Below are 14,623 nucleotides of genomic sequence, written 5' to 3'. Positions count from 1 at the left end.
GAACTTGGCCTCCACCTACAAGGTGTCCCAAGTAAACCACAGTTCCCTGCCCTATCTGACATTTGGATGCCTTGATAGAGAGGCCTGCTGCTTGCAGGGCCTTCAAAACCTTCTTCAGGTGGACCAGGTGATCCTGCCAGCTGGAGCTAAAGACAGCAATATCGTCAAGATAAGCTGCACTAAAGGACTCCAGGCCAGCAAGGACTTAATTCACCAACCTTTGGAAGGTGGCAGGGGCATTCTTTAAACCAAAGGGCATAACAGTAAACTGATAATGCCCATCAGGTGTGGAGAATGCTGTCTTTTCTTTTGCTCCTGGTGCCATTTTGATTTGCCAATACCCTGCTGTCAAGTCAAAGGTACTTAAGTATCTGGCAGCACCTAATTTATCAATTAATTCATCTGCCCTTGGAATGGGATGGGCATCTGTCTTGGTGACATAATTAAGTCCTCTGTAGGCCACACAGAACCTCCTTTCTCTCTTTCCATCTTTGGTGTGAGGTTTGGGGACTAAGACCACTGGGCTAGCCCAGGGGATGTCAGAGTGCGCAATGACTCCCAATTCCAGCATCTTGTGGACTTCTACCTTGATGCTTTCCTTAACTTGGTCAGACTGTCTGAAAAATTTGTTTTTGACAGGCATACTGTCTCCTGTGTCCACATCATGGGTACACAGGTGTGTCTGACCAGGGGTTAGGGAAAAGAGCTCAGCAAACTGTTGCAGGACCTTCCTACAGTCAGATTGCTGTTGGCCAGAGAGGGTGTCTGAATAGATCACTCCATCTAGTGAACCATCCTTAGGGTCTGTGGAGAGGAGATCAGGGAGAGGTTCACTCTCAGCTTCCTGGTCCTCATCTGTTACCATCAACAGATTCACATCTGCCCTGTCATGGAAGAGTTTGAGGCGGTTCACATGGATCACCCTTTTGGGGGTCCTGCTAGTGCCTGGGTCTACCAGGTAGGTGACCTGACTCTTCCTCTCTAGCACTGGGTAAGGGCCACTCCATCTGTCCTGAAGTGCCCTGGGAGCCACAGGCTCCAGAATCCAGACTTTCTGCCCTGGTTGAAATTCAACCATAGCAGCCTTTTGGTCATACCACATCTTCTGGAGTTGTTGGCTGGCCTCAAGGTTTTTACTTGCCTTTTCCATGTACTCTGCCATCCTTGAACGTAGGCCTAGTACATAGTCCACTATGGGGGTCATTCTGACCCTGGCGGCCGGTGGCCGCCAGGGCCACCGACCACGGGAGCACCGCCAACAGGCTGGCGGTGCTCCCACGAGAATTCTGACCGCGGCGGTTCAGCCGCGGTCAGAAGCGGAAAGTCGGCGGTCTCCCGCCGACTTCCCGCTGCTCGGGGGAATCCTCCATGGCGGCGGAGCGCGCTCCGCCGCCATGGGGATTCTGACACCCCCTACCGCCATCCTGTTCCTGGCGGGTCTCCCGCCAGGAACAGGATGGCGGTAGGGGGTGCCGCGGGGCCCCTGGGGGCCCCTGCAGTGCCCATGCCATTGGCATGGGCACTGCAGGGGCCCCCGTAAGAGGGCCCCACTGTGTATTTCAGTGTCTGCAATGCAGACACTGAAATACGCGACGGGTGCAAACTGCACCCGTCGCACATACCCACTCCGCCGGCTCCATTCGGAGCCGGCTTCCTCGTGGGTTGGGGTTTCGTGCTGGGCTGGCGGGCGGCCTCCTGGCGGTCGCCCGCCAGCCCAGCGGGAAAGCCTGAATGGCCTCCGCGGTCTTTCGACCGCGGAGCGGCCATATGGCGGTTCCCGCGAGGTGGGCGGCTACCGCCGCCCGCCTCAATGAGAATCACCCCCTATATCTTGTTTAGGCTCATGAAGAGGTCTCTCCCAGCCTTCTTTTACAAGAGCTAATTGTCCCCTGACAGGATGGGCACACAGAAGTTCAAAGGGGGAAACCCTACTCCCTTCTGAGGCACCTCTCTGTAGGCGAAAAGCAGATATGGCAAGAAGACATCCCATCTCCTTTTGAGTTTTTCAGGGAGCCCCATGATCATGCCTTTCAATGTCTTATTAAATCTTTCTACAAGACCATTGGTTTATGGATGGTATGGTGTGGTGAATTTGTAAGTCACTCCACACTCATTCCACATATGCTTCAGGTATGCTGACATGAAGTTGGTACCTCTGTCAGACACCACCTCCTTAGGAAATCCCACTCTGGTAAAAATACCAATGAGTGCTTTGGCTACTGCAGGGGCAGTAGTCGACCTAAGGGGAAATGCTTCAGGGTATCTAGTAGCATGATCCACTACTACTAGTATGTATTGGTTCCCTGAGGCTGTGGGGGGTTCAAGTGGACCCACTATGTCCACACCCACTCTTTCAAAGGGGACCCCCACCACTGGAAGTGGAATGAGGGGGGCTTTTGGGTGTCCACCTGTCTTACCACTGGCTTGACAGGTGGCACAGGACACACAAAACTCCTTGACCTTCTGGGACATGTTGGGCCAATAGAAGTGGTTGACTAATGTCTCCCACGTCTTAGTCTGGCCCAAATGCCCAGCAAGAGGAATATCATCAGCTAAGGTCAGAATGAACTCCCTAAACTCCTGAGGCACTACCACTCTCCTAGTGGCACCAGGTTTGGGATCTCTTGCCTCAGTGTAAAGGAGTCCATCTTCCCAATATACTCTATGTGTTCCTGTTATTTTTCCTTTGGACTCTTCAGCAGCTTGCTGCCTAAGGCCTTCAAGAGAGGGACAGGTTTCTTGCCCCTTTCACAACTGTTCCCTTGAGGGTTCCCCTGGGCTTAAGAGCTCAACCTGATAAGGTTCTAACTCCATGGGCTCAGTTCCCTCAGAGGGCAGAACTTCTTCCGGGGAAGAGAGGTTCTCTTTCTCTTGTTGTGTTGAAGCTGGTTCCCCAGTCTTCTTTCCTTTTCTCTTGGAGGGTTGGGCCCTTTTTTCTAGCTCCAACACCACTTTTTCACCCTGAGCCTTGCACTGTGCCCTTGTCTTGACACACACCAGTTCAGGGATACCCAGCATGGCTGCATGGGTTTTAAGTTCTACCTCAGCCCATGCTGAGGACTCCAGGTCATTTCCAAGCAAACAGTCTACAGGGATATTTGAGGAGACCACCAACTGTTGCAGGCAATTGACCCCTCCCCACTCTAAAGTTACCATAGCCATGGGATGTACTTTAGTCTGATTGTCAGCGTTTGTGACTGGATACGTTTGTCCAGCCAGGAATTGACCAGGGGAAACCAGTTTCTCTGTCACCATGGTGACACTGGCACCTGTATCCCTCAGGACTTCTACACTTGTCCCATTAATTAAGAGTTGCTGCCTGTATTTTTGCATATTAGGGGGCCAGGCAGCCAGTGTGGCTAAATCCACCCCACCCTCAGAGACTAATGTAGCTTCAGTGTGGACCCTGATTTGCTCTGGGCACACTGTTGATCCCACTTGGAGACTGGCCATTCCAGTGTTACTTGGAGTAGAGTTAGAAGTGGAACCTTTCTTGGGACAGGCCTTGGCTACGACACCAGGCCTTTTTGGGATCAAAGTTTTTACCCTTGTACCCAAAATTGGATTGTGAAGAGGCTCTGGGCCCTCCCTCCTGAGCAGGTTTTTGGGGCCCTATAGAAGACTCTTGACTTTTTCCCTTGGATGTCTCAACACTCTTCCCCTGGGGAGGCTTTGTGACCCCTTTCTTTTGGTCACCCCCTGTGGAAGTCTTGGTCACCCTAGTCTTGACCCAATGGTCCGCCTTCTTTCCCAATACTTGGGGAGAAATTGGTCCTAGGTCTACCAGATGCTGATGCAGTTTATCATTGAAACAATTACTTAACAGGTGTTCTTTCACAAATAAATTGTACAGCCCATCATAATCATTTACACCACTGCCATGAATCCAACCTTCCAGTGTTTTCACTGAGTAGTCTACAAAATCAACCCAGGTCTAGCTCGAGGATTTTTGAGCCCCCCTGAACCTAATTCTATACTCCTCAGTGGAGAATCCAAAGCCCTCAATCAGGGTAGCCTTCATGAGGTCATAGGATTCTGCATCTTTTCCAGAGAGTGTGAGGAGTCTATCCCTACACTTTCCAGTGAACATTTCCCAAAGGAGAGCACCCCAGTGAGATCCTTTTACTTTTCTGGTTGTACAAGCCCTCTCAAAAGCTGTGAACCATTTGGTGATGTCATCACCATCTTCATATTTAGTTACAATCCCTTTTGGGATTTTCAACATGTCAGGAGAATCTCTGACCCTATTTATGTTGCTGCCACCATTGATGGGACCAAAACCCATCTCTTGTCTTTCCCTTTCTATGGCTAGGAGCTGTCTCTCCAAAGCCAATCTTTTGGCCATCCTGGCTAGCAGGAGGTCCTCTTCATTGAGGCTGCCCTCAATGCTTCCAGAGTTGATGGACTCTCCTGTGAGAGAAGCAGCATCTCTGACTATCACATTTGGAGTCAGGGTTTGAGAGCCCCTGGGCTCCCTATCTAGGACTGGAGGTGGGAAATCCTCCATGTCACTAGGGTCCCCCTCTGTGAGGCCATCATCAGAGGGGTTGTTTTTAGCAAACTCTGCCAAAAGCTCCTGTATTTTGGTAGGGTTTGAACCAGTTTTAATCTTTTTGAGTTTGCAGAGAGACGTTAACTCTGACATCCTAAGATGCAGGTAAGGGGTGAGGTTGAGTTCCATCACTATCTCTTCTGCATTAGACATTATTGGGGGTTATTACAACTTTGGAGGAGGTGTTAATCCGTCTCAAAAGTGACGGTAAAGTGACGGATATATCACCAGCCGTATTACGAGTCCATTATATCCTATGGAACTCATAATACGGCTGGTGGTGTATCCGTCACATTTGGGATGGATTAACACCTCCTCCAAAGTTGTAATAACCCCCTATGTTTCTAACAGTTGGAATACTTTTTAAGAATCTAAAACTATCTCTAGAACTTAATTCAAACTGTTACAAAACTTTTAAACTCTAAAAGAAATGCTAACAGGGAGTAACACGAGGCCCTAGCAGGACTTTTAAAAATTTAGAAAAATAGCTCAAATTTCAAAATCAGTTTCTAATGACAATTTTTGGAATTTAGTCGTGTGATCAGGTATTGGCTGAGTAGTCCAGCAAATGCAAAGTCTTGTACCCCACCGCTGATCCACCAATGTAGGAAGTTGGCTCTGTATGTACTATTTCAAAGTAAGAAATAGCATGCACAGAGTCCAAGGGTTCCCCTTAGAGGTAAGATAGTGGCAAAAAGAGATAATTCTAATGCTCTATTTTGTGGTAGTGTGGTCGAGCAGTAGGCTTATCAGAGGGTAGTGTTAAGCATTTGTTGTACACACACAGGCAATAAATGGGGAAACACACTCAAAGACAATTCCAAGCCAATAGGTTTTTATATAGAAAAAATATATTTTCTTAGTTTATTTTAAGAACCACAAGTTCAAGATTTACAAACAATACTTTAAATGAAAGGTATTTCACTTAGGAACTTTAGGAACTTTGAATTAGCAAAATAGCATATACAGTTTTCACACAAATGGCAATAAGCTATTTTAAAACTGGACACTGCGATTTTCAACAGTTCCTGGGGGAGGTAAGTGTTTGTTAGTTTTGCAGGTAAGTAAACCACCTACAAGGTTCAAAGTTGGGTCCAAGGTAGCCCACCGTTGGGGGTTCAGGGCAACCCCAAAGTTACCACACCAGCAGCTCAGGGCCAGTCAGGTGCAGAGGTCAAAGTGGGGCCCAAAACACATTGGCTTCAATGGAGAAGGGGGTGCCCCGGTTCCAGTCTGCCAGCAGGTAAGTACCCGTGTCTTCGGAGGGCAGACCAGGGGAGTTTTGTAGGGCACCGGGGGGGGGACACAAGTCAGCACAAAAAATACACCCTCAGAGGCACGCGGGCGGCCGGGTGCAGTGTGCAAACTGGCGTCGGGTTTGCAAGGTAGTTCAATGGGAGACCTAGGGGTCTCTTCAGCGATGCAGGCAGGCAAGGGGGGGCTCCTCTGGGTAGCCACCACCTGGGCAAGGGAGAGGGCCACCTGGGGGTCGCTCCTGCACTGGAGGTCGGATCCTTCAGGTCATGGGGGCTGCGGGTGCAGTGTCCTTACCAGGCGTCGGGTTCTTAGAAGCAGGCAGTCGCGGTCAGGGGGAGCCTCTGGATTCCCTCTGCAGGCGTCGCTGTGGGAGCTCAGGGGGGTCAACTCTGCCTACTCACGGGCTCGCAGTTGCCCGGGAGTCCTCCCTGTAGTGTTGGTTCTCCACAAGTCGAGCCGGGGGCGTCGGGTGCAGAGTGCAAAGTCTCACGCCTCCGGCGGGAAACGTGTGTTCTTTCAAAGTTGCTTCTTTGTTGCAAAGATGCTTCTTCCTTGGAGCAGAGCTGCTGTCCTCTGGAGTTCTTGGTCCTTTTAGTTGCAGGGTAGTCCTCTGAGGCTTCGGAGGTCGCTGGACCCTGTGGAACGCGTCGCTGTAGCAGTTCTTTTGAAGGGGGGAGACAGGCCGGTAGAGCTGGGGCCAAAGCAGTTGGTGTCTCCGTCTTCTCTGCAGGTTTTTCAGCTCAGCAGTCCTTCTTCGTCTTAGGTTGCAGGAATCTATCTTGCTTGGTTCTGGGGGCCCCTAAATACTCAATTTAGGGGTGTGTTTAGGTCAGGGGGATTAGTAGCCAATGGCTACTAGCCCTGAGGGTGGCTACACCCTCTTTGTGGCTCCTCCCTGAGGGGAGGGGGGAACATACCTATTCCTATTGGGGGAATCCTCCATCTGCAAGATGGAGGATTTCTAAAAGTCAGAGTCACCTCAGCTCAGGACACCTTAGGGACTGTCCTGACTGGCCAGTGACTCCTCCTTGTTTTTCTCATTATCAGGGGAGGGGGCGTGCAACTCCACTAGCTGGAGTGCCCTGTGGTGCTGTAACAAAGGGGGTGAGCCTTTGAGGCTCACCACCAGGTGTTACAGTTCCTGCAGGGGGAGGTGAGAAGCACCTCCACCCAGTACAGGCTTTGTTACTAGCCACAGAGTGACAAAGGCACTCTCCCCATGTGGCCAGCAACATGTCTGGTATGTGGCAGGCTGCTAAAACTAGTCAGCCCACACTGGTAGTTGGGTATGGTTTCAGGGGGCATCCCTAAGATGCCCTCTGGGGTGTATTTCACAATAAAATATACACTGGCATCAGTGTGAATTTATTGTGCTGAGAAGTTTGATACCAAACTTCCCAGTTTTCAGTGTAGCCATTATGGTGCTGTGGAGTTCGTGCATGACAGACTCCCAGACCATATACTCTTATGGCTACCCTGCACTTACAATATTGAAGGTTTTGCTTAGACCCTGTAGGGGCATAGTGCTCATGCACTTATGCCCTCACCTATGGTATAGTGCACCCTGCCTTAGGGCTGTAAGGCCTGCTAGAGGGGTGACTTATCTATACCTATAGGCAGTGTAAGGTTGGCATGGCACCCTGAGGGGAGTGCCATGTCGACTTAGTCATTTTATCCCCACCAGCACACACAAGCTGGCAAGCAGTGTGTCTGTGCTGAGTGAGGGGTCTCCAGGGTGGCATAAGACATGCTGCAGCCCTTAGAGACCTTCCCTGGCATCAGGGACCTTGGTACCAGGGGTACCAGTTACAAGGGACGTACCTGGATGCCAGGGTGTGCCAATTGTGGAAACAAAGGTACAGGTTAGGGAAAGAACACTGGTGCTGGGGCCTGGTTAGCAGGCCTCAGCACACTTTCAAATCATAACTTGGCATCATCAAAGGCAAAAAGTCAGGGGGTAACCATGCCAAGGAGGCATTTCCTTGCACCTACCCTCACCCACTACAACACACACACTAATACATCATGATACATTACAGTTACACTCCCCAACCCCCCAGAAGAATGCAAAGACAAAAGGAAATGATTTGAACGTTTGTAATCAATTAAAATCCAGTACCCAAAAAATATATATGCACTATAAACAAATATATACACCAAGAATACAAGTCCAAGGTATTGCATCATAAAAGTCCGTGGACCACTGGGCCCAAAATGCATGGGCGAGGCCCACACAAGATACCCGATCAAAACTGAGAGAACACTGCAGGTGCATCAGATAGAAATACAATAGGCACCTCGGGGGGAGGGAAAGGGGGGGCACCTCAGCCGGATGAGTGCATGACGCCAGATCCACGAGGGGGCTCCATGCCCACTGCTGTATCCTGGGGAGTGCAAAGCCACAGTCTCACAAGTCTCTCAAGCGGGTGGTTTGCCCACTGCTTTATCCTGGGGAGTGCAAAGCCACAGTCTCACAAGTCTCTCAAGTGGGTGGTTTGCCATCTGCTTTATCCTGGGGAGTGCAAAGTCACAGTCTCACAAGTCTCTCCAGTGGGTGGATTGACCACTGCTTTATCCTGGGGAGTTCAAAGCCACAGTCTCACAAGTCTCTCCAGTGGGTGGTTTGCCCACTGCTTTATCCTGGGGAGTGCAAAGCCACAGTCTCACAAGTCTCTCCAGTGGGTGGGTTGCTCACTGCTTTATCCTGGGGAGTGCAAAACCACAGTCTCTCTAGTGGATAACAGTTTCCACTGGTTCTGGAGGGGGCTTTGTGCCCAGAGTGCTGCATCCTGCCAAGAACTGAGGTAGTGGATGCGAATCTCCACTGGTTCTGGAGGGGGCTTTGTGCCCAGAGTGCTTCATCCTGCCAAGGACTGAGGTAGTAGATGTGAATCTGCACTGGTTCTGGAGGGGGCTTTGTGCCCAGAGTGCTTCATCCTGCCAATGTCTGAGGTAGTGGATGCCTTTCTCCACTGGTTCTGGAGGGGGCTTTGTGCCCAGAGTGCTTCATCCTGCCAAGGACTGAGATAGTGGATGCCTTTCTCCACTGGTTCTGGAGGGGGCTTTGTGCCCAGAGTGCGTCATCCTGCTCGTGGCGGCCTCGGTAGCGTCGGAGCTTTCAGAGCTCATTGGCCAGCGGTTCTGGTGGCGGCGGTGTCCTGTGAAGCGGTGCTGGTGGCGGCGGTGTCCTTGGCAGCGGTGCTGGTGGCGGCGGTGTCCTGTGAAGCGGTGCTGGTGGTGGCGGTGTCCTGTGAAGCGGTGCTTGTGGTGGCGGTGTCCTTGGCAGCAGTGCTGGTGGCGGCGGTGTCCTGTGAAGCGGTGCTGGTGGCGGCGGTGTCCTTGGCAGCGGTGCTAGTGGCGGCGGTATCCTGTGAAGCAGTGCTTGTGGCGGCGGTGTCCTTGGCAGCGGTACTGGTGGCGGTGGTTTCCTGTGAAGCGGTGCTTGTGGTGGCGGGGTCCTTGGCAGCGGTTCTGGTGGTGATCTTGTCCGCCATGCAGGTTTTCGTCAACTTGCCTGTCTTTCTGTGCCCCTTCCCCACCTTGGATGGTGGCGCAGCTGTCTTCCCACTCCCAACTGTACTCCTGGAAGAGCCTTTGGTGGTAGATGTTTTGCCTTTATCCCACCGGGCAGTGGCCAACTTTTTATGCTTCTGAGGTAGGGGACTGTCCGTGGTCTGGCTCCTTGGCACACTGGCTGCCCTGCTGCTTGGCGCACTCCAGAAGCCGGTTACTGCTGGCACCACTGTTCCTGCTGATGTTGTGGCTGAGGTGCTGGGTTGGGACCCGGAAAGGCGGGCCCTAGGGGTGGGTGAGGTGAGGGGAAGAGGTCAAGGTTGGACAGGAAAGGTTTTTTGGACACATTGGGACGGGTAGATGGAGGGGGTTTGGGAGTGGAGGAAGAGGTAGTGGTTGTAGGAGGTGTACGTTTGCTGACTTTGGGTGTAGGTTCATGGGCTGGAGGCTGTCGTGAGGTGGATGGCTGTGGGGTGGGTGTGTGGCTGCATTTGTGTACCTTGGGAGGTGGTCTCACAGACACACTGGGAGAGGACACAGCGGATGTGTGAATGGTAGTGGAGGTGGTCAGTGCAAGTGAGCAGGGTGTGTTGATGGGTGTGCTGGTGATGGACGTAGTGGCTGAAGATGTACTGCATGCAGGTGTGAGTGGAGATGAGACAGGGAGGGAGGAGGGAGACAAGGAGGAGGGGGACACAGTGGAGGCAGTGGATGTTGGTATGTGTGCATGGGTATGATGCTTGTGTGAGTGCCTGTGGGATGTGTGGTGCTTATGGTTGCCAGAGCTTCCCTTGTGTGTTGAGGTGGGTGCATGCTGGTCTGATGGTGTGCTTGGGATAGGCTGAGGTATGGGTGCTTGGGTCTGGGTGGATGAAGTTGGAGGGGGGAGGCTGGACACAGGAACAAGGGCTGCCACCAGTGCTGAAGCAAGAGTCTGAAAAGCTCGCTGTTGGGCTGCCTGACCAGAATGAATGCCCTCCAGGAATGCATTGGTCTGTTGCAACTGCCTCTCTACACCCTGGATGGCATTCAAAATGGTAGACTGCCCAACAGTGAGGGACCTGAGGAGGTCAATGGCCTCCTCACTGAGGGCAGCAGGGCTGACAGGGGCAGGGGCTGAGGTGCCTGGGGCCAAGGAGATGCCCACCCTCCTGGGTGAGCGGCCACGGGGCACACGCTGAGGGGCTGCTGGGAGGGCATGCTGGTAGGGGGGTGGTGGCTGTACTTGTAGATGCGGTGGGCACAGAGGGGCCCGCCACCGCAAGGGAGCTCCCATCAGAAGAGGAGTCTGTGTTGCTGGTCTCAGCTCCTGTCCCCGCTGTTGAGCTCCCCACGCCCTCCGTCCCACTGGTGGCTTCAGACTCTGTTGTGTCGCCCTCCAGGGCCATGTGGGATGCAGCTCCCTCCTGCTCCGGTGCCACTGCTCCTCCGCCTGATGATGCTAATGCACACAAGAACAGGGAGACCACAAAAAGGGGGGGGGAGACAGAAGAAAGACATGTTGAGTGCATGCAATACCACTACCGTTGGCGGACACTACAGTCACAGAAGCCCCCTGCATTACGTTGTGCACTTTGAGTTCCCTAATTAATCACAGGGACATGGGGTACAAGGCCTATGCCCGATTGCTGCACACATGGAAGTCCCAGGAGCCTGACTAGGTGTAGTTGGGTCTGAACACAGGTGGGGTGGGGTGGGGTGCCACATGGCCTGCCTTACGAAGGGACCTTGCCTATTAAACTAGCCCTGGCCTAGGGGATCCCACAGACCACCTCCCCCACCCAGACACGTTCATTGCGCGCTGAATCAGCTGAATGAGAGTGTACTCACCCCCTTGTGGTTGCTGTGATGCCCTCAAGCACCCACCCAACTCCGGATACGCCGCGCCAGGATCTGGAACATCAGGGGGTCATGGTGCGACGGGCACCCCTCCCACGTTGGGAGGCCATCCCCAGCTGGGCCTCTGCTGTCTTCTTGCTCCAGGGTCAAATGTCCTCCCATCTTTTCCGGCAGTGGGTGCTCCGTCTGTGGTGGACCCCCAGGGTCCGGACTTCCTTGGCAATCGCACGCCAAACATCCTTCTTCTGGTGGGCGCTGACCTACAGGAATAGTACAGGGGAAAAGTAGAAGATATAACCATCCACACCATCACAGTCATTGGCCTGCATCCCTATCCTTGCCATGACGCACGTGCACTCACCGTCCTTTCATGCACGCCTCATTAACTCCCCCCCCATCTTCCATCCACACCACTCCACACAGGCATTTCCCATTCGGCATGCTCACAGTGTACTTACCTGTTTGTCTGGAGGACCGTAGAGTAGCGTGTACTGGGGAGGACCCCATCCACTAGTTTCTCCAACTCCTCCGTGGATGGACAGGGTAACAAAGTGGGACAGAAGGATGACAATTAGGGTGGTCTCATTTTTTGGCGGGGGTCTTGGCATTGTTCTATGTCTTTGTCCTGGATCTCAGGGACCGTTTGCGGGATGGTTCTCCATCTGCAGGGGGTGGGGTGCTGGTGTTGTGGTCCTGTGGCGGTGCCTCCTCTCCACTAGCGCCGGCGGAGGTGGTGGGCAGTTCATCATCCAGGCTAGTGTCAGGGGCCCCTTGTTGTGCCACAGTGTCCCTCCTGGTGTTGACGAGCTCCTTCAGCACCACTACAATGGTGCCCAGGGTGGTATTGATGGATTTGAGTTCCTCCCTGAACCCCAAATACTGTTCCTCCTGCAGCCGCTGGGTCTCCTGAAACTTGGCCAGTACCGTTGCCATCGTCTCCTGGGAATGGTGGTAGGCTCCCATGATGTTGGAGAGGGCCTCGTGGAGAGTGGGTTCCCTGGGCCTGTCCTCCCCCTGTCGCACAGCAGCCCACCCAGCTCCCCTGTGTTCCTGGGCCTCTGTCCCCTGAACGGTGTGCCCACTGCCACTGCCCCAGGGCCCTGGTGTTGTTGGGGTGGGGGGTTAGCCTGGGTTCCCTGTAGTGGTGGACACATTGCTGCTTGACTAGTCCTGGGGACAGAGGTATGGGCCCGCTGGGTGGGTGCTGTGCTGGTGTTTCCAGAGGGGGAGGCTCTTTTGTGGCTTGTGCCAGTGTGAGGGGAACCGACTGTCCCAGATGGGCCAGGCTGGTCATCTAGATCCAGTTGGACAGAGCTGCTGTCATCACTGAGGGCCTCTTCTGTGGGGGGAGTGGACATGTCTGGCACCTCCTGTCCGGTGACGTTGGGTAGGGGTCCTGCAGGGGTGTAAAGGCATGATTATTGCATCTGTGTGTGCCATGGTGTGCAATGGGTGGGTGACCCTGTACCCCAGTGCTTGCACTCTTGTGTAGGACCTTGTGTGCTAAATGTTTAGGGGTGTGTGTGGGTATGTGCAGTGGCCATGCATTGGTGATGGGTGTCCATGCTTTGGTGTTGCATGCAGGGCTTGGTGTTGGGATGGGTGGGTTGTGATAGAGGGACATATGTGAGGAGTTGGAGTGATGGGGTTGAGGGTGGGGGTATGTGATAGCATGCAGGTAGGGTGGGGGATGAAGTAGTGAAAGATTTGCCTTACCAGAGTCCATTCCTCCAGCTACTCCTGCGAGGCCCTCAGGATGCAGTATAGCCAAGACCTGCTCCTCCCATGTTGTTAGTTGTGGGGGAGGAGATGGGAGTCCGCCGCCAGTCCTCTGAACAGCGATGTGGTGTCTTGAGACCACGGATCGCACCTTCCCCCGTAGGTCGTTCCACCTCTTCCTGATGTCATCCCGTGTTCTTGGGTGCTGCCCTACTGCGTTGACCCTGTCCACGATTCTGCGCCATAGCTCCATCTTCCTAGCTATGGTGGTGTGCTTCACCTGTTATCTGAATAGCTGTGGCTCTACCCGGATGATTTCCTCCACCATGACCCTGAGCTCCTCCTCAGAGAACCTGGGGTGTCTTTGCGGTGCCATGGGGTGGTGTGGGTGATGTGTGGGGTGGTGTGTATTGTGATGTGTGGGGTGATGTTTAGGGGTGTGTGGTGTTTTGTGCGTGGATATTGTGTGAGTGATGGTGTTGAGTGCCTGTGGATGCTAGTTTGTAGATGGTGGTGTCTCTCTCTGGCCTTCCTTCGCAATTTTGGTCGTAAGGGTTTGTGGGTGATGTGGGTGTGTGTTTTATATTGTATTGGGTGTGTGGGAGTGGTGTGTGTATGTTTATCAGGTGTGTGTATTTTGAATGGTCCAATGTGGATGTGTTTTGTAATTGTGTGTGTATTTTGAGCGCAGCGGTGTGTACCGCCAATAGAATACTGCGGTTGAAAGACCGCCGCGTGGATTTGTGGGTCGTGATAGTGTGGGCGTATTCCTGTTGGCGTGATGGTGGAGGTTTTGTTATCGCCAGTTTATCACTGACCTTTGGTGTGGCGGACTTGTGTGGGTGTCTAAATTTTGGCAGATTCCAAGCTGTGGGTCGTAATAGCTATGGCGGAATTCTGCGGCCGCGGCGGTGTGTTGGCGGTCTTCTGCACGGCAGTAAGCAGCATTTACCACCAATGTTGTAATGACCCCCTCAGTGTTACAAAAATAAAGGAACTTTATTTTTAGTGACACAATGCCAAAAATACTCCCTTAGGAGATTAGTAATATACACAGTATATACACTAGAATGCAGAAATAGCTGTAAAAACAGTTAGAAAACAGTGCAAATAGTGATAATCACAATAGGTTGCAATGGGCCTAGGGGATACACAAACCACATACTAAAATTGTACAATGTGAAAGTCAGTTTCCCACATAGGCAAGTGCTGTGGGTAGAGGGGCGCTGGAAGTGTACGAAAACACCAAAGGTAAGTAATAGAACCCACCCCAGAGCCCAGGAAAACAGGAGTAAATCACAGTAAGTTTCATAGAACACACAAGAAGTCTTGATAGAAGATAATGCAAGAACCAGAAGAGACTGCAATACATCAACGATGGATCCTTGGACCTGAAAACCTGTGGAAGAAGGGGACAAAGTCCAAGAAGCACTGAAGAGTCCAATCAATCAATCAATCAGTGGATTTATAAAGCGCACTACTCACACGTTAGGGTCTCAAGGCGCTGGGGGGAGGGGGAAGCTACTGGTTGAAGAGCCATGTTTTGAGGCGTTTCCTGAATGTCAGGAGGTCCTGGTTCTGGCAAAGGTGGAGCGGTAGGGAGTTCCAGGTTTTGGCGGCGAGATGAGAGAAGGATCTTCCTCCGGCGGTGGTGCAGCAGATGCGGGGGACGGAGGCGAGGGCGAGGCTGGCAGAACGAAGATGGCGGTTGGGGGCGTGGAAGGCGAGTCTGTCGTTGAGGTA

Source organism: Pleurodeles waltl, chromosome 1_2 (assembly GCF_031143425.1).
Source record: "Pleurodeles waltl isolate 20211129_DDA chromosome 1_2, aPleWal1.hap1.20221129, whole genome shotgun sequence".
NCBI lineage: Eukaryota > Metazoa > Chordata > Amphibia > Caudata > Salamandridae > Pleurodeles > Pleurodeles waltl.
This window is presented reverse-complemented; position numbering follows the sequence as displayed.